The 19,932-nt window shown below is 33.1% G+C and overlaps 1 protein-coding gene across 4 annotated transcripts in view; it reads right to left on the reverse strand.

Moving 5' to 3' along the window:
• The window catches only part of LOC119645258 (neuroglian), a 138,382-nt gene that overhangs the window by 99,410 nt on the left and 19,040 nt on the right, over positions 1-19,932 (reverse strand). The window lies entirely within an intron of this gene.

Here is a 19,932-nt window from a genome sequence, read left to right on the forward strand (position 1 = left end):
AATAAAAATGGCCTACTTCGCTTTCAAAATATTACTTTGTGTAATAGCACAAAAATCAAAAATCACACTTGCATAGATATGTTTTTTTATATGTTTTTTTCTTTTTCAGACTGAGTTCATTTTTTTTTCAGACTTACTTATTTTGACATTGCACTTATTTTTTGACATTTAATAAAAATGGCCTACTTCGCTTTCAAAATATTACTTTGTGTAATCTTCTCTTACTATTTAAATTTTATCAACTTTTTATGTCTTTTTCTGCACGTTCATAATACGATCCTTTACCTTCTATTTTCCCTTTAAATATGTGACACGATAACTATTCTGCACTCGAGCCAAAAAATATGACATTTTATCGCATTCGATATCGGTACCGTGAACCGTCAGTCAATCCAACGTTCGTTAACAGTTGCCCGATAACGAGAACCATCAGACCAGTGCCTCATATATGTGTAAGCAAAAACAATTATTATAATTAAATTTCATACCATTAATAGCTTAAATGTTTATTGACAACAGCGTCTCAGAAGTTATCGCTTACGGGTTTTAAACTAAGGATCTGACTTGTAGCGTTCACTTTTTTTATACTGGAAGTTTTAAATTGTTTTGATAAATAACCTATCCATATCTTCCGTTTAGATTCTTGTAGATTTTAAGTTCGAATTTTTTATCCATTTTTGCAAGAATAGTCCTGATCGTCCAATTGGAAAATTTATTTATATCCATTAGGACAAATTTTAGCTTTCTAACTAATTTTTCGTGATTTTAAGCACGACAGGCGGGCGAACGAAGGGATGAAAGTTCGAATTTTATATTTGTCAAAATTATATATATATATCGGATATCTCCGATAATGCTTGTTTCCGGATTCAGTTTAGTATGAATGCAAGTCTCATTAACAGAAATTAAAAGAATTTAATTCATTAGATTAACACAAATAATTACTGTTAAGTAATTTGTGTAAAAAAAGTCTTCATCTACATTCGTGTAAAAAATAAAAAGCATACAAGCAAAATGATCGATGCTTTCTTAGCTTAGTAAACACATACAATTCCGCAATAGTCTAAATTCCGCTGAACTTAGAACATGCATTAATATTACAGCCTTAACCTAGTTATAATTGCAGATAAAAGAAAAAGAATCATAAAATTATGCAATCAACCGGTAAGTATAAGAAATATTGATTCTAATGATGAAAGTCAGTACGGCACCAACGAATCCATAATGGAATCAGTAACTGACATTATACTATGTACAAAGTTATTTCGGTGCAAACATGCCACCATACGGCAAATGCAAGTTAACCGATTTAGTTTATGTACGACATCGGTAATACGCGGCTATTAATAAGAATGGCTTTAATGGAACATACGTGGGTTGAAAAATTCATAGTTGAATTTGTGTTGGCCAAGTTTTATAAAAAAAAAAACTCGTTCCTTGATCGATGCATATGGGAACATTGAACACAATCTCATTTAGCAAAATCAGCGAATCGATAGTACCATCCAGCACCACCAGCATAACGACGAAGGTCAGAAAATATTTTGCATACTGTGAAAAATGAACCCCCAATGGGGTCCCAATTTGAATTCCGTATCGCAAAGAGCAGAAATTGTTTTTCAATTGAATCAACATGACAGCGATAAGAAGGTGACTGGGTATATGACCGAGGAATATTCAATTAAAATATATATAGGTCTCGTTCTTCGAGTATACGTACAAAACGATGCCACGTAACTTGCATTTTCACCTAATGCACCATATTTTTAATTTCTTGTAATTGAGATAGTGTTTGATGGAATGTATTGGCAAAAATTTTGTTATCCACAATAAATGAGAGATTTTTCCAATTTGTTACATCTCGAACAGGCAACAGATAAGTAAATAATGTACATGTGCGCTCGAACATTCGTAAATTGTGGGAAAAAAGTTCAAAAACAAATATGTATTTTAAAGTTTTTTATAAGAGCGACGCTTATGCACCAAACTCAACCCTGACATGATAAAGTGGATCCCTTTACCTATTCGGCACGTAAAACAGAATTAAAGTTAGGGTTGCTTGTTTTTTTTTTTTTTTTTTATTTATTTTTTTTTTTAACATATCGTTATGAAAAGTGGGTGGAACATAATACGTGCACACAGTTGACAAAGTCATTTGTCAGCAATTTGTTACAATTTTTTTTTTGCTTTTTTTTTTTTTTGTTCTTTTTGTTCTTTTTGGTAATCTGTGTGATTGCAATCGTAAATCTCTCACCGCATGTCTACCACAGTCAGTAAGTATGCAGCACACATGCATGTGAAAACAATATATAACAGAGCAAATCGAGAATATGATACTTATACAACTAACTGTGCATGTATTAATATACATTGACACACACACACACACACACACACATACATATATATACATTTTATATTCGTTTATGGACATAAATTATTTACTAGCCATGTCAGATGTGACAGTGTAAACAGTAGAGTATGGACAAAATTTTGCACAAAGGTTTGATTATTAATTTAATGAAATTTTGTCTGCGGTCCATACACACAACTCAATTGTGGTATTTAATTATAGATAAAAACGCAAGCAAGAGTGTTATACAAATTTAATCGCGCATCTTGCGTACGTAACCTTTTCAAAGTGCTTTCTGATAAATATCTGATAAATACGGCGGTTTATTCCGTATTTGGGGCAGGGCAGGTAGAATTGTCTTATTTATGTAAAAGCAATAATTTAGCTCATATTTTAAACCGCAAGCATCCATTACTTGCATTGGGAAGTATTAATAAAAGTATTTTGAAGGATTTTGCAAAATGAATTTAATACTAACACCGAGAACTATGAAGACGCGTTAACAATTGTCCTTGTATTAGTGACGGTATTACAACATTAATGTCTCCGTCTATACGACTATCCTTTGCAAAAAATTGAAAGAACAAGTCAGACAGTGCGTCATCCGTTCAAAAACTACTCTACCGCAACGACCATAGCAGATATTAATTGCACTGAAACGACGATTCCTATATTATTATTCAATTCTCCCTCTGCTTGGCCATTTAACCTCAATATAAAAATATCTGCGCATTCCAATGATCCTGTAGATTCAATGCAATGTCTCGAGGTCAGACTTGATCGCAAACTCAACTTTGTCCCCCGACACTGACAATGCATCTGCTAAAGTTTGTCTTACGCTCCGAAAACTGTACAATTTCAATTTATATCTGTCTCTACAGCCTCTCCGACTCCGCATGACGCATGTATAACGCAATGAATTGCAATCTTTTCTGGCTGCCCAAGTTTAGATAGCCTTCAAGGTATCGTTAATCATATAATATGTTTTGTTTATAGCATCAAACTGGGAGATCATATCTCCTCCTTTGTGACGTTGCTCATCTGTCTCTATAATTGAACGACTGCCCCGCTTATCTAACACTTCACGCGAACGATCCTTTACTGTTCGTACAACCAAATGTTGAAATGCCTTACCACTGACGCTTGATCGCACTGCTGTACTCAATTAATTAATACATGCAAGAATGGAAAAGGGGTATGACGAATAAGTTCTCCCCTTTTACCTATTTTTACTTTTGAACACATGTCATGAATGCCTGCGGGTAAAGGTGGTAATTGATCAACAAGCACAGTGGAAGCCTTATGGCGGAAGCAGTCAGTTGATCAATTGGTGAGTCCTGACTACTGGGTGCGGCCCTTCGGGGAGTACTCGTGGTGGTTGTGGTTGGCGAGTTCCTAGCTAAAATGGAACAATGAGTGCAGCTGGGCCTCGCCACTCACCAGAGTGGGGTTTATTGTTCCATACACAATAAACTGATCTGGACTCTGGTGCTGTTTAGGCCCCTACTCTGTGGGGATTGTCTAACTCGCCAGGGGGCGTAGTACGCTTAAAAAGTGGTTTGGGCCACCGTGGGGTTAAGCCTTACAGGCAGGAACCCACGTTAAACCCTTGCCACAAATTCTGCTGTACTCATAATATATATTTTGTTGCTCGTAGGTATTGGTCTGACTGGTTAAGTTTTATGCTGACTTATCTATGTACCTGGATAAGACGGCTATGGCTTTAGAGTTACTTAACAAATGTTTGAATGATCTGCTTACAGGAGAGCCATTGATTTTTAAAGCAACGGGGGAAACCATATTTGATAAATTATTTTTCAAGTATACTGTACTTTTTCGAAGCGATGAATACATAAATTCGCCCTATAACGAATATGATTGACTTTGATAATTATATTTATAGATGAGATTTTTTGAGTCGACATAATATATATATGAAGTTACTTGGATAGGCGAGCCACCAGGTTTTAATTGATTTAAAATATCACAATAAATGAGCCGTTTTTTTTTTGAAAGTGGCCTAAATCCATTTATGTTAAAGTCGAACTATTTAAAGCGTTGCGTTTTAATAGGTTTTGAAAAATATCGGTAACCTTTCTAAGGTGTGATAATAATAATAACAATAATAATAATATGATGATTTCGATGGCTACAAATGGACTTAAGCCCGGACTTTCGAAATTGATGAGACCACTTTTTTCAGTTGGTAAAAAACCACAAGTGTATGAAGAAAAAAAAAGAAAATTTCTGTTGAAAAGAAAAGCGAAAAGGAATTTAAAAGCATTCAAGTTTTATTTTCTCATTTCAATTATCATAATTCTTTCAATTGTTCTATCGGTTGTTGAAAAGCAAACACGAAAGTTGTGCGCAATTTTTAAATAATTGATTCAATTTAACGCGAAAATAACTATTTTGTTTGTGTGTATGTATAAATTTATGAAAAGATTTCGCGAAGACGCCGCAATTAGATTGTCATTTTTCGAAATTAAACTTATTCCATTCTGACATTACAAAAGAGACGTTGCGACGTAATTGATTTCGTCGATAGCAATAATTCTCGAGACATACGTCAGCTTCGTTTGGAAGCTCAAGGCAATAATACGATGGATGGACAAATTTCATCATGATATCAATTCAATATTTGTTACGATTCCTTAATCTTCCCGGACATGCTTATAAGACCAGAATATTTTAAATCTTGCTTTCTCGTTCGTTCATTACTCACGTAGTATATTTTATTCGTGCAATGCAACTCGCTTGCCAAGACTAATTCTTGAACACTTGAAACTTATTAAAATGGAACTTAGGCCACTTTCAAAATAAACACTTTTTCGTCATACAAAATTGCGACTTGAGATATGGATGAACGTGGGCCACTTTTAAAATAAAGTATCCAAATATTATACTTATTCAAAGTCATAAATGCTTCTCCCTTTCATTCTTCGGACCGTGTATGTAAGAGCCATGAAGAAACCTTAGCAAGAGCAGTGGCATCGTAATAAATAAAACGTGAAAAATGCACGGAATGGTGAAAAATTAGTATTTGAACAGCATTCTGACAGATGTCATATGCACGTGTATAATAAATTTGAAAAGTAAATTGCTTCTTCAACCTTCACCTCATCGACCACGACCACGTAAGCAGAAAAGCATAGAGAAAGCCACTTCCTATCCTATTGCTTTTTTTCTTCTTACATAGTTTCCTTTTTTGCAAAGCTTAAATAGTTGCTAGCACGTGTTAACTTTATTTGCTATTGTGCGACCCTTGAAGTGTTGGCACGAGTGATTTTTTTCTTTTTTTTTTTTTGTTTCTTTCTTTCTTTGCATCATAAACCACCAAACCACAGTTTACAATTCTGTACTGTTTAAACTGGCTTCTGTTTAGGCTTAGCAACCATAACGGGTAAATTGTGTAAAAAAACAAAAAAAAACGAAAAAACAAAAAAAAAAATCTTTTGTTTTCTCTTTCCATACAAACAAACACTTGAATGTTTGAAGTTACTCAAAAATCTTTGATGAGCCTTGATTCATGGATTTTTTTCTTGTTCTTTTTTTTTTAAGATCTATGAAGGGGAAAGTTCTATATATATACACATATATATCAATGATTTTTATAGAAAAATTTCCTTTTCTCTCTAGTAACACAGAAAAAAAAAAAAAAAGAAAAAGAAGAAGAAAAAACAAATTTATTCTCATCGTTTAATTGTCTTTTAAATTAAAGTTTATTTTGACATTGTTCCCATATTGACCCCTATATATATATATATATATATATATATATATGTGACAAATGCAATTGAATATAATGCATTAAAAAATATATATATACATTATATATATTATATATTATTCATAGAGTGCAGTGAATCATCATAGCCAAAATCCATTGATATTCAATATCATGTAACAGTAATTTATAGTTTTGTAATCGGCTGCATAAGCCGCCATTTCGCTTAACGTAATGAGTAGTGTGTGAGCGTTCAGAATTCTAACGTTAGAGACGCGTTTATTTCGAAAATAAATTGAATATATATATATATAAATATTGAATATATATGTATATAAATCTATTCATTTTCGTTCAATAAGGGCATTCACAGTGGTACTAATTTACAAATTGCTATGGGTGAGTGTATGTGTGTGTGTGTGTGTATGTGCATACACATGATTTCATCTAATTAACGCTGAAGGTAAATTTGTCATATATCATTGTACGTAAACTGTTCGTATTGGCAAAAGGAAGTCTACCTGGCATAGCTTCTTAAGTAATAAAGAGAGATAGAGAATAACACTAGAAAAAAGAAAATCTAACAATCTAACAAGTTTACGAAAAAAAAAAACCATTCAAAGATTTTGAAGGATACGCTAGCGAGGTTCTATTAGAGAAATAATTGAGTGAAATTAAAAGTACATCTGCGTTGAAAACAATTTACGGATACGGATATATTTATTTGTGTGGATAGTCCAACTAGAAGAAAGAAGAATTATATTCGGTTTGACGGAATGATCATGACATTCATCACACCTACGAGGCTATACTTAATCTATGCATATCTATCTATAGCAATATGTACTAGCAATTTGGGGGAATCACATCGGCTATAAAAATCCAAAGGAATAGGTTACTAAATAGAATTGTAAAACCACAAGGAAGGATGATTTCAAAGTTATTAAAAAAATGCAAGAGCAATACTTTAAGAGAGATTGTAGAAAGGCCCCAAGAGATATTAATCGTTCAACGTAAGCTAAAATACAGCTGAGTTGTAAATAATTTACAGGAAAGTGAAGGAGTGTGGAGAGGCCGGTAGAGGTAGATAGCAATGGAATGACAGTTAGAGAAGGGGAGAGGGAAAGAGAGGGAGAGGAAGGGGAAGGAGAAGAGAAAGAGAAAGAGATTTTAGAGGTGACGATCCGTGTTTACGCCTGTCCACGCTCTACAATTCATAAGCTGAAAAAACGGAAAGTAGAAAATGAAACATTTTACACCCACTTTGGATTCGTACGACTATTCGCATGAGTAGAGAAGAACATAAGGGTCGCGAATACCAAGCCAGCGGTAGTGAATTCTCAAATCTCAGCGCAGTAGACAGTGTGCAGTAAGTTCTCGTTCTCAACCGGTGAAACCTTAACTTATACCCATTGAGCACGACGGGTCTGAGCTGCGATTAAGCTCGATGTCTTTCTCTCTTCCCGCATGAACATCCCAGATTCTTTCTTTTTGCTCACTTTGCGATGAAACGCCACAGGATTATACGCATAAAGGACGTCTCCCCTGAAAGATTGTTTATATTTAAAAAAAAAAAAAAAAGTCGGCCTAATAGGACGATAAGTATGCATACGTTAAGAAATTGAAACAGCAACAACACAAACAGATGGTAAGGGCTATAACGGTTTAAAAGTGTCCAGTAAAAAAAAGCTTAAATCGATTAAGCACATGAACCAACGAAATTCTTGCGAGTATTCGTGTTTGATTGATTGATTGACTGTCAATGCAATTGAAAGTCAATGCATATAGCTTTTTCATTGATACGATATAATGGATGTGTTTCTCTGCTCTTCCATATTGCGATCGAGCTTTGATTTTATTTACCCGAAAGTCCTCTTCAGCCTCTCTCCTCTAACTAAGAGAGCGAAAGGAATAAAATATATTAAAATTTCTTTTTAATAAAAAAAATAAAAATTTACATTTATTTTAAACTTCCTGCCTCTGGTCTGAATCTATCTGAATTTATAAGCTGTTGCGGTTATAACAATAATATCCTGGCATATGACATAAATATCATTCTAAGAACATTTTAAGAAGCCTTAAAAACAATTATAAAAAATAAATAAAAAAAAAAAAAAAAAAGAAAATGAAAGAAAAATTATGTCAACCTGTTATCCTTTAATGTAAGGGGCTTACAAGTTGCAGAAAAACTTTTAACCCCATTTAGTGTTTCCTCACTTTTACGTGTATAATAATTCGAAAGTTCTTCGCTTTCGCAGGTAATGGGAAAAGAAGAAGAAGAAAACTGAAAGAATTCTTTTTTGATGTGGTTGTTGTTGTTTTTTTTTTTTGTATATAATTATGTCCTTTCTTTATTTCGTTGTTGTTGTTGTTGCTGTTGCTGTCGTTGAAATAACACTTGAAGAATTTTTACTGCTAATTAGTAATTATTGTGCCGGCATAGAGTTATATAATTGTTTACACTACAAATATCGCCAACGAATGCATGCATTAAACGTAATAAGGTTGAGTAGTACAACGGTGTGAATGCGAATATAATAACTTTTAATATTATTAAGGAATTCTTTTGACGAGAAAACAAATATTGCAAAAAGAAAACTTCACTCATTTTCAATACAATCAATTTTTATGATATTTGGCTTATATATAATACCTACGATAATCATATATATCACTTTTAATAATATCAATCCGCAGGATAAATGAAAATTTGTGCAAGACATGGTATAAGTAATTTACGTCTTTACCGCCTACTCAAACTTCTTTACCGGCTAAGCACTCGGCTATACTCGGCAGAGAATGTGTGAAATATTACAAGTCGATCTGTCCTCACAAAAGAAAGATCTGCTATTAGATCAATAAAAAGACATATATATATATCTATAATCTTTTGTATATATAACTCAAATATTAGGCAGCTTACTGTACAATGGTACACACAACCACTGATTACGGATGTCAGTCATTTCATGATGACAAATATTTAAAATATACTCGTTATCTGAGTAAGATTTCGATTTCGTCCGTTTTTGGTGAAATTCTCTTGGTCGGGGAATCAAAAAAAAAAAAAATTAATAGAATTGAATTTTACTTGTTTCTTTTTTTTTTCTCCTTTCATTCTGTTTCCCTTTCTTTCAACAATTGAACTTGCCCAAGCTTTTAAATACTAAAGAATAAAATATGCTTTAAAAATATTTACAAATTATCCCTGTACGCCTTGCGGTGCATGGGTTAGCGCACATGTATGCAACACCCACGAGGACTTGGGATAGATTCATCTTCTATTATAGCAAAGGATTCGTAATCATTTTTCGATTCGATCCAAGCTTGTCTGTCCATCTGTCCGTCTTGCTTTCTTGCATTGAAGTCATAGGTCGCAATTTTTGCGATATTTTGATAAAAGTTGATGTACCGATATACACTGGCCCGGGGCGCCAAAGACCTTTTCAAAATGCTTGAGATCGCACCGCTCCCTCGGTCATTTCCCATATAAATCCTTAATTTAAAAAGTCTGTAGCTGAGTAAAACTGTGTTCAGCGAAATGATGTAAGCTATCCGTCCATCCAATGATAGGCTTTTTGTTTCACTCTAATGTTTTTATCTGTCCGTAATTAAGTTATAAAAGAAAAATTTTCTTCTAAATAAATTTCTGTTTAAATGAATTAAAAGTGGAAAAATGAAATTTTGTCCCAGTCACTCTTGCATGGCAATGTAAGATCATTTTAAGTGGTCCAGTTACAGTTTTAAATATTTGGCTGGTCTTCCGTTGGAAAAGAGCGAATACCATGCGATCGATATATGGCATTGACTGTCAAGTATGTCTGTTTATTTCTTCCAATTACATAGTCGACCACGAAGAACAAGATTTGAAGTTTTGTTTTTGTATATATGTTTGGATTAAGCAAAACCACGCCCACTTTTATGTTTTATATGCTTTAAGCTATTCGACATCGATCAAATTGGAGTTTTGTCATGCATTCGCATAAAGAATGCAATTTGGCCAAAAACACTTGATATCGATTGTTCTGAGTATAATAATAAGCCCTTAAAGATTACAAACTAAACAAATAAATCGAATAAACATATATAGTCTTTTGCGGGCAACATTAGTGTTGTCTTTACTGGCAATTTAACGATAACTCTTTTTTCCAACACTTGAGTTGACATTCCATCCGTTGAGATAGAAACTATATTCTGGCACTTAATTAATTATTTAACAATTCTTACTTCAAACTTGTAAAGGGAAAATAAATAGATTTACTAGTTGCCCAAACACTTACGAATAAAAGACGATAAACAATATATGGGTTTTCCTTTTGTAAACACCTAAACATTAACTATTTATGGAGAAAGAAAAGCACTTAAGGCGCCCTTAGGTATGAATGAATGATAGAATGAATAACAAATCAAACTTACTAAGTATGTAAATACATCTGTATACGTAGACACAATCTGTATGATAGTACGAAAGGCAATTAACCTAAATTTTTACCTGTTAAGGTGTCTCCCGCCCCCCCCTTCACTCTTTACACTTTAGTGTATCATTATACAGGTGAAGGTATATATATATGTCTGTATCTATTACTCATCTCAGCAATTTTACATGCAAATGTATTTCGGTGTGTACGTGAGTGCATATATGCATATACATGTAGAATAAACAAACACATCAGCAGTTAACTATGTGTACTAAACCTAAATAAAACCGAAAAAAACTTTTAGCCACCAAACCAACGAAACCAACTAACAGAGAGATCATAACAGAGATACAGAGGGAGACATATATACACATACAAGAGGGCAATAACCTTTTGTGTTGGGGGTAAAAAAAAAAACAATATATATATATATATATATATAGTATATGCTTTACGTATAAAGTGCATTCGTGTAACGTGGTCGGTATTTGTAACAAATGTGAATATTTTTTTTCTATTTTTCAAAACTAAATGAAGAAGAAAAGGCGGCAAAATAGTTTTCTAAGCTCTATGCTAAACTAAATGGCCAAAGAATACAAAAAAAAAAAAAAACAAAAAACAATTTTCTAAAACTTAAGTTTTACCTTAAGCTCATAAGTAAAACTTTAAGTCTCATCTTTCATGTTCGCATACCCGATGCTGTGTACATGAGTAGCGGCGGACTTGTTCTTTTATTGTTTGCTTATTTAAAATATGAGGCAAAAAAAAAAAAAAAAAAAAAAAAAAAAAAAAAAGAACAAACATTTATTTAGAGAGAATCACTAAATAACTCTCGTACCGTAACTATTTAGGCAGACGCCAAAAAGTCAACAAAATTTCATGAAAAGCCAAAAACACTAAGGCACATACTTAAGCTCATATATAGATGAATAAAAATAAACATCCCTTCGAGAAAATGCAAAAAACAAATAAATAAAATATATATATACATATATATAAGAAACGTATAGGAAGCGTATTGTTGTTAAGCCAAGTATAACCAAAAGCACCCCGCAAATACCGCACACAGTAGCAATAATAATAATTGTAGATCTTATAATAACCAAGCAACTCTTAAACATGTCCTTAGAGGGTTTTCTCAAATCTTTTATTATTGTATTTACAGTCAAAACAAATTATTCTGCTTTCAAATTACAAAAGAACGAGCGAACAATCGAACGAATCGAACGAAAATGAAATAAAACGAAATGAATTCCACGCGAAGAAGGGGGAAGAGTCATAGGAGAAATCAAGTTAATTATCATCATATATTTACTGCTTAATGCCCAATTTCAATCAATTTCAACTCGAAGGCATTTAAATTAAAGTATATGAAAAAAACTTTCACTGTATATATATATATATATATATATATAGGTGTTATAGGAAAATAACTCTTAGGAAAATTGAAAAACAAAAGGGTGAAATAACATATATAGTATATAGGATATGATCAAGAGCATTATCTCTCCGCATGAAATGTAAGCTGAAGCGTTACGTCATTGATTTTTGCAGACATATCACCGCCGTCGCAGACATCACCACAGCCAGTTTCATCTTCACTAAGCACAGAGATGCACAAATTTTCGATATGCACTATATATGTATAAGATATAAGATATATACCCATTAATGGCCTAATATAATGAAACTGCTTAAGCAGATAACATATTCACTTATAGTAGTAGACTAAGTAGTAAAAATGAGTTATATATGAGTTATATTTCAATTCAAGTTGAAAAATCAATAATAAAAAAATAAAAAAAAAGTAGGAGCGAGTGTGATGGCGAAATCGCTTTGAAAAACTCATCGAATTTTTTACTGATATTCTTCAGCATGATCTTGTGATCGCCTTGTCTTCCCATGCTTGTCGTTAACCAATAGAAATGGAATTCAAAAATCAAACTATTGCGTCTATGCATAAATTTGTTAAATGAAAGACGCAAACATTCATTCATTTGCATATATATATTGTATAGAATCTCCTAAAGATTTGGGATTCAATTTCGAGAAATTTCTCAAGAGAAGATTCTTCTAAAACAATATTTATTTGTTTCACTGAAACACAAGAAACTCAATTAAAAATTTTGACAGTCGAGTTCAATTGACTCTAGAAGAACTCTAGTAACTAGCGCTATTGCATACGGGCTAACACCGTGATTTCTCCAAGTTATCTTCACGCGTTCCGTCAGTCACAGAGTTAGTCCTTCCCAAATTCTCATTACGTACCCTATTGAGCTATCAACGTTGCAACTACGGAATTTACCTAGAGATTGGTTGACGCGTCATTGACGCTATTTTTATTCCCATTTTGTCAACACGTTTGCAACGCTTAGAAGGAGGAAGGAAACATCAGAGACCCCTCGAGAATATAAAGATATTCTTGATCAGCATCAAATTCTAAATTGATTTAAGCATTTTCGTCTGTCCGTTTAGTAATATCTCTTGTAAACAATTAAGCTATCGAGTTCAAATATGGAAGAAACATTGCAAGTTCTTGCATGCAGGTTGGTATTAAAAATGGGCCAAATCGTTCCAAGGACACGCATTTTTAGGTTTCATATTAACATACACATAAACGATGAAGATCATCGATTGTTATAGGCATTGCAGAGGGAAAATTACATTAAGAGCGGCAAGGCAGGGAAGCATTTAATGATCGATCTTGTTCGACTAATCTTGTGAAATATTGAAAATGATGCAAATGTTGTTCCATATTGCGAGTCTTTCAAGGGGAAATGCATCCAATACAATGTAATCCATTCTAATCAGATTCACTCTCAACAACGTTTGGTAGTATGTTCCACGGGAATTTCCTCAAAGTATCTGAAAAATTGCAATCTTTACGTTGGACATACGTTGGAAATACATGTTCAAATATCAGACGAGAAGAAGAAGAGGAGGCATGCATTTTTGAGTGCTGCATACCCTACCCCATAGTCGCAATGTAAGATATAAGTGAATGTGTTAAGTTTCGTGAGGATAAAGGATTATGTAGGTAAGAAACAAATAATAAATGTAAGCAGAAAGCAATAATGATCTTATTCCTATCTAAAGAATGCCGTTAGGGGACAACTAATTTGAATTTGAAGGAAGAAATATTTTAGTGTCAAGAAGAAATTGCCAGCATTCGGAGGCTGATATCTTACAAATTTGCTAAGGCCGTCCTGTTTCGAAAAAAAAAAAATTAACTGACATTGAAGACAGCTTTTAGAAAAAAAAGCATTCATCTTATGGAGAATCTTATATTATCAAATGATGGCTTTTGGCAAACGCTTACTAAGTCTGCCTAAAATGTATTTCGTTCGAAGGCGAGAAAAGATTCCACTTTTTTCAAAGTTCATAAGATAATTGAATTTGAAAGAAAAATAGAATAATTTAAATGCTCACAAGCTTAAGTAACTAGTAGTAAGTCTGAGAGTGTAAAGTGTGATTTTTGAAAAATATTCATTCAAACATTTTTGTTAAACATTTGCTTTTCTCATATCTGTCTGTCTGTCTGTTTTGCGTAAACAATTTAACAAATATTTGCATTGGGTGGGTCTCTCTTAAAACTGAAACACAATTATAGACGGATAGACAACAAGTTCATGTACATTCGACAAAACCATGTAATCGTTTAAAGCTCTATAAGTTTTCATGTGCCTTATATATATATATATATATATATATATATATGTAAGGAATATGCATTGATGCACAACTAAATGCATATTCGCAACAACAACAACAACAACAACAAGCATATAACAACATAGAGTTCCAATGTCTTGAACTTTTTTTTTATTTTTTTTGTTCATCTTTTCTTTTATTCCAGTTCAAACTCAAATGTCTGTTGATTTTATTGTTTATTCACCAATTGACTATGAACGAATATCTATAGATATAGCTAAGTAAGTAAGTAAGTAAGTAAGTGTATACATATGTATGAATGCATATACATATATACATGCATACGTGCATGCATGCGACACTACCATACTGGGAAGTAGTCAGCCGTAACTCTTAAAAGGTCAACAAGTTTTTTTTCTTTTTCGTTCTTTTTATTTATTTTTTTTTTTTTTTCTTTTAATTCAAAAGCTTTTCCTTTTTCTTTATTTTGAAAATGATTTTAAGAGAATTTTTTCTTTATTTATTTTTTTTTTTTTTTTTAACAATTCCATAAAATGTATTCTTAGTAGTTATGTCAGAGCGAGCATATATTCTTTTCGCGGATATTTTAAGAAAAATGATGTAATATTTTTTCTTTTGCTATAAATTACTGTCATTACTTTGTAAGGCTTCCCCAAACCAGTAACCAGTTGTTCCAGTTGCTATTTTATTTATATATGGCATATGACGTTCGAAAGGCAAGTATGACTCCCTGTCAGTGTGTTTACTTGTATTTATAGTTTTATAATCTAACATTTCAACATTAAAATATTCCTCCTGGTTTTCAGCGGTTAACACCCTAGCAACACTTACCAGCTATTTATACACTGGAATAAAAATGTTGTAAGAAAAACCTCTAAACTATTCTCTTATTATTATTATTATTTTGAAGTCTATTGTATTTTTGCGAAGGACAATACAGTCAATTATAAAATGCATAATATATGCATATGTCTCGAAACATCGGTTAATCGATCAATTGTTGAGGTTATGTCCAATTTTTACAATCTTGGCGCAATACGTTGAACATCGTTCAAGTGAGGTCGAGAAGACATGACTGAGGAGTACTTTGACAACGTTATTTCGCAAATGACTTCTAAGAGACGCGGGCAAAGACTTGCTTGTTGTGAAAAAAGTGGAACGAAGAAATGAGAAAAGAAAGAATGGAATGCGATCATCTCGATTTAATCGAAAAGGGATGACCATCAGAATAAAATAGAAAGATTTCGAATTATTAAACAAAAAAAAGTTATACTTATCTTGGGGTGGATGGGTAGACCTGCGCAAGAAAGCTTCGTTAGAAAGTAATCTTGCATACCTAAGAGATCAACCAGATGCATATGTCTTTAATAAATGCTATTTCCCACTGAATATAATCTCCCATAAGTCTGTTTCGCTGGCTTGAAACTTATTGATCTAGATATGTCGAGAAGTTGGTCGCAGTTGCTTGAAATCGACATCTCTCCAATGTCCACCAATCTCCTTTTGGTTTTTTTCCCGTTTTGACCTTATCACGTTTACACAATGGTTCAGAAGTGATTCCTGAATTAGGCACATAACGCTGGCGAAACGGAAAGTCGTTTTTATAAAATTCAATATTTTATGAAACTTGTGCGGTTCCATTCATAAATTCATAGCAATAAAAAAAAAAAAACAAACAAAATCAGACAGCTTTTCAGTATAACCTCAAAAAACAACAAACAAATATATGGCGCCACTATGGAAAAGCCGAAATTATTATTTTATTAAGGAGGAGAGCGTACCGGTGGAACGAACGTGCACTACATTCACGTCAAATTTCGTATCGATAAATTCTGTGCGGCGGAATATTGGATTTATTTCTTTGGAGTCGGTTCAGATTTCTCCGCCTTACAGGCGAACAATGTAGGTTTTGACAAAGATAAAAAAAAAAGAGGAAACATTGGCCTCCTTCGAGAATAATACAATCAGTACAACGGTTTTGTAAGGTTTCGATGCCTTGTTTATAGGACGATTTGTCGAGACCCCTAAACATCATTTTGCGATTTGCAAACAAAGCGTAGTTGCTGGTAGGCAGATCTGCTCAATACGAAGAATGAAGTAACAATTCGACGCTCAATTGATCCTGTTTCCCCATCGCAGGTATCGACTTGTGGTTCGTATATTCTCGCTTCATTGTGAGCAAATGCGGTGATCATTTGGAAAACTTCTCTTTCGATTATTGTTCAAAAATTAATTAATTGATTAATTAATTGCGGAATTCAAATGAATAAATAAATAGCCATTTTTTTGGCTAATTTTTACGTATCAAACGGGCGGACAGACACGCGGACAGACAGGTATGAAGCTGCGTTAAGTTTATATATTCAACTAATTTTTAAGATAAATCTATGTTAAATTATTAATAGGACTTAACAGTTTTGCGACCAATCAAGAAAATTGAATTCATTTTCAAATATTTTTCTAAGTGTAATATTTTATGTGGACTACTTTTGATTTCAGTTTTCACATATATATATATATATATATATATATATTTTTTTTTTATGCCCATATATCATAATTGTGGTGTTAAAGGAAACTATTGCTAATATATGCATGTATGGTGTGTGTGTGTGTATGTGTGTGTGTGTATGTGTGTGTTTATTTTTTTTCCAAAGAGGAAACCACAATTATGGTTCAATGAACTTTGAAAATAAAAAACACCTTCAACAGTTGTTTAGGTGCAAAAAAAAAAAAAAAAATAGAAAAATAGAAAAAAAAAAAAATTTTCGCATAGTTCAGCCAGCAGCAAATGTAAAACTACTACTACTAAGAGTCACTTTGTTAAAGACAAAAACAACAAAAACTGCTAATACTACGTTTGAAGTTTGGTATTATTGCCCCTCAAGTATTATATATAATTCTAGTTTAGATGATCTTTGAAAACCTTTAAAGTAGTAGTAGTAGTAGTTTCTCTTAAGCTTTAGTACATATGCACTGGCGAATAAATGATACAGGCTTACGAGTTATGTGCATAACCCCATCATTAACATAAAGATTTAATTTTGTACTCGGTAGAAAGACGTTTTTAAGCCAAGCCCAAAGTTGAAAAGAACACAACGGTCATGTGCAGTCAGTCGACTAGTTAAAGCTAATGAGCGTAATAAAAACGAAAACTATAGGAAATGAAATTATACTTTGGTTTTTTGCTTTTTTTCCATTTTTCATTTTTCTTTTCGCTTACTCTTTGCGATAAAATTTCGAAAAAGTTACAAAGTAAGAAAACGTAGAACAGATAAATACGCGTGAAGAACTTACGTTCAGATTAAATCGAATTGTTGCATATGCGCTCACGGCACATTAAAAGTGTGCAACAATATCGCAAGCGTTACATGCTATGTAAGCGTAGGCGTTGTTTCAATTCGATATCGATAGCAAAACATCACTTCGAAGTAGCATTCTCCAGCCGAAGCTATATGCGACGATTGCGATCGCGATCGCATATCTAAGATAACATAACTGGTCAATAGGAGGGCTTATCGATTCATTCATTTTTTATTACTTGCTATTAATGAAGGATCGCTGCCCATGTTCTTTATTTACGCATGTTATATATATATTACGTATATATGTGTATATGTGTATAATCGATAAACGGCAATGCATGGAGCAAACGATTAACACACTGATGACAAAGTGCACTTGACGACGGTCAGTGAGATTACGCTATGTGCTGTGTGGGTGGGATGGAAAGCGTACGCTCTATGCACTAGGAATGGGTGTCTCTTCCTCTGCAGTTTCGTGATTCCACTAGCTATTTGAGATATTAGAGAGGACGTATTTGAATGCATTTGAATGCTACGATCACGTTCGGACCCATTGAGAGTAATAGCACCTTCAAATATGTTAGGGTTTTCCTCAGACTCAGATTGCGTCAGATGATTGCCGTCTTTGTCTTCGGGTACATTCGCCTTACGGCAAACGATCTTGTGAAATATTAGAAAGATCTTGCCACTGAGGAGTGGAGAGAGGCGCTATCGCTACATATCGAAACAGATTATAAGGCCCCTTAACGACCGGACAATGCTAAAAGTAATTGATTTTTTAACTTATCGCAGTATGTCTCTACAGATAGATAGATAGATAGATAGATAGATGTTCATGGAAGTTTTTTTTTTTTTTTGTAAAATGCTCTGCAAAATTTCAAAATTATCAAAGCCTATGGAACGACTGATCAACGATATAATACTGAAGTTAGCGGAGGCAATTTTCGAAAATTATCTCACAAAATATTGCATATATATATATATATATATAGATATATATATTGCATGAACTCATAATTTGAGAATCCAACAACAATTAATCAATGCTTAACTTTTTCCCCTACGAACGCGATAATTATATTTGAGACAATTTAATTTGATTTGAAAAAAGGAAAATCTGTTTTACTTCAATTCAATGCAAACATAATTACTGTTCCAGTTGCGAATTGATTAAAGTTAATAAGGTACGTGGTTACGGTAACGGAAAACGTGCCTTTTCATTAAATTGCACTATTATGACGACTGTTTTTCTAGATGGTCGATTAAATTTATTTTCAATTTTGCTAAATAGACCTCTTGGCAAATTATATATATATATATATATATATGTATTGCTTGGCATTCATGAGTCATAATGAATGAATTCTCGCTTACGATTTATATATTTTCAACTCATTTCACATTTCATTATGATTCAATAATTTTCGATTTGCAAAAGCCCGCATCATCACTCGCTTAAGAAGAAGAATATGCACTTGCAAATTTAAAGAATGAAAGAAAGAAAAAAAGAAAGAAAGCAAGAAAAAAAAGAAAAAACACCGAAAATATGAAAATATTAGACTCATCTTAAATATCGTTTGCCATCTTTTTTTTTACATAAACAAGATTTAGGCAACGAAAATTATCTGTAGGCGATGCACAAATCGAAGAGACGCAAATAACGAATCTCTACTCGCTTCTCAACGCGCATCTTCAATTCTCCTCGTCTAAAAAGGTAAATTTTTTGAAAAGAAAGCTAACGAAATGATGATCGCGATCGCTTTTAGCTAAAGTATTTCTACGATTCTGATAAATATCGCATATCTGGACCCAATTGTTTTCTCTGCTACGCTAAGATGATAGCAGTTAGTTATTAAGCTTTTAATTTTCGTTTTCTTTCATCTATGGCAATACCAAAGTAAAAATACACAAAATGAATGGATGGACTTAGCCAACAGATTATATCACACATCACTCAATATGGCTCTCCGATCTGAAAAATATATCGCAAAACTGTTGACAGACACAGAAGAATAATACAAAGTTTTCTAAAGGAGAAGAAAAGAAAATTGATGGTGAGGAGAACAGGAAAGGAAAAATAAAAAAGAAAAAGGAACCAAGAGAGAGGGTATGAAAGGAAATAACACTTAACACTTAATCAGAGTAAGTAAGTAGCTAATCTCATTATTAGCGGCGAAGATTGAAAGCCGACGTTTGTAAGTGAGATAAGTGCGTCTAACATCTCTATCGGAACACCCTAGGCGAGCAATTATAAACTCTTACAAGTCTTATGTGAAACGATTTGGTCAAAGTGCAGGTAACGTGTTTCGAGGTATCAATAGAATAGAAGATTATTGCGAGCTCCTTCGGCATCTGCCCTACGATAATGTTGTAGAGGTTAAGGCGAAGCCTAACTTTAATAAACGAATTTAATGAAAGAATAATGTAGGAAACGTAGAATATATTTAGTGCATAAAT

The sequence above is a fragment of the Glossina fuscipes genome, unplaced genomic scaffold (assembly GCF_014805625.2).
Source record: "Glossina fuscipes isolate IAEA_lab_2018 unplaced genomic scaffold, Yale_Gfus_2 0, whole genome shotgun sequence".
Lineage (NCBI taxonomy): Eukaryota > Metazoa > Arthropoda > Insecta > Diptera > Glossinidae > Glossina > Glossina fuscipes.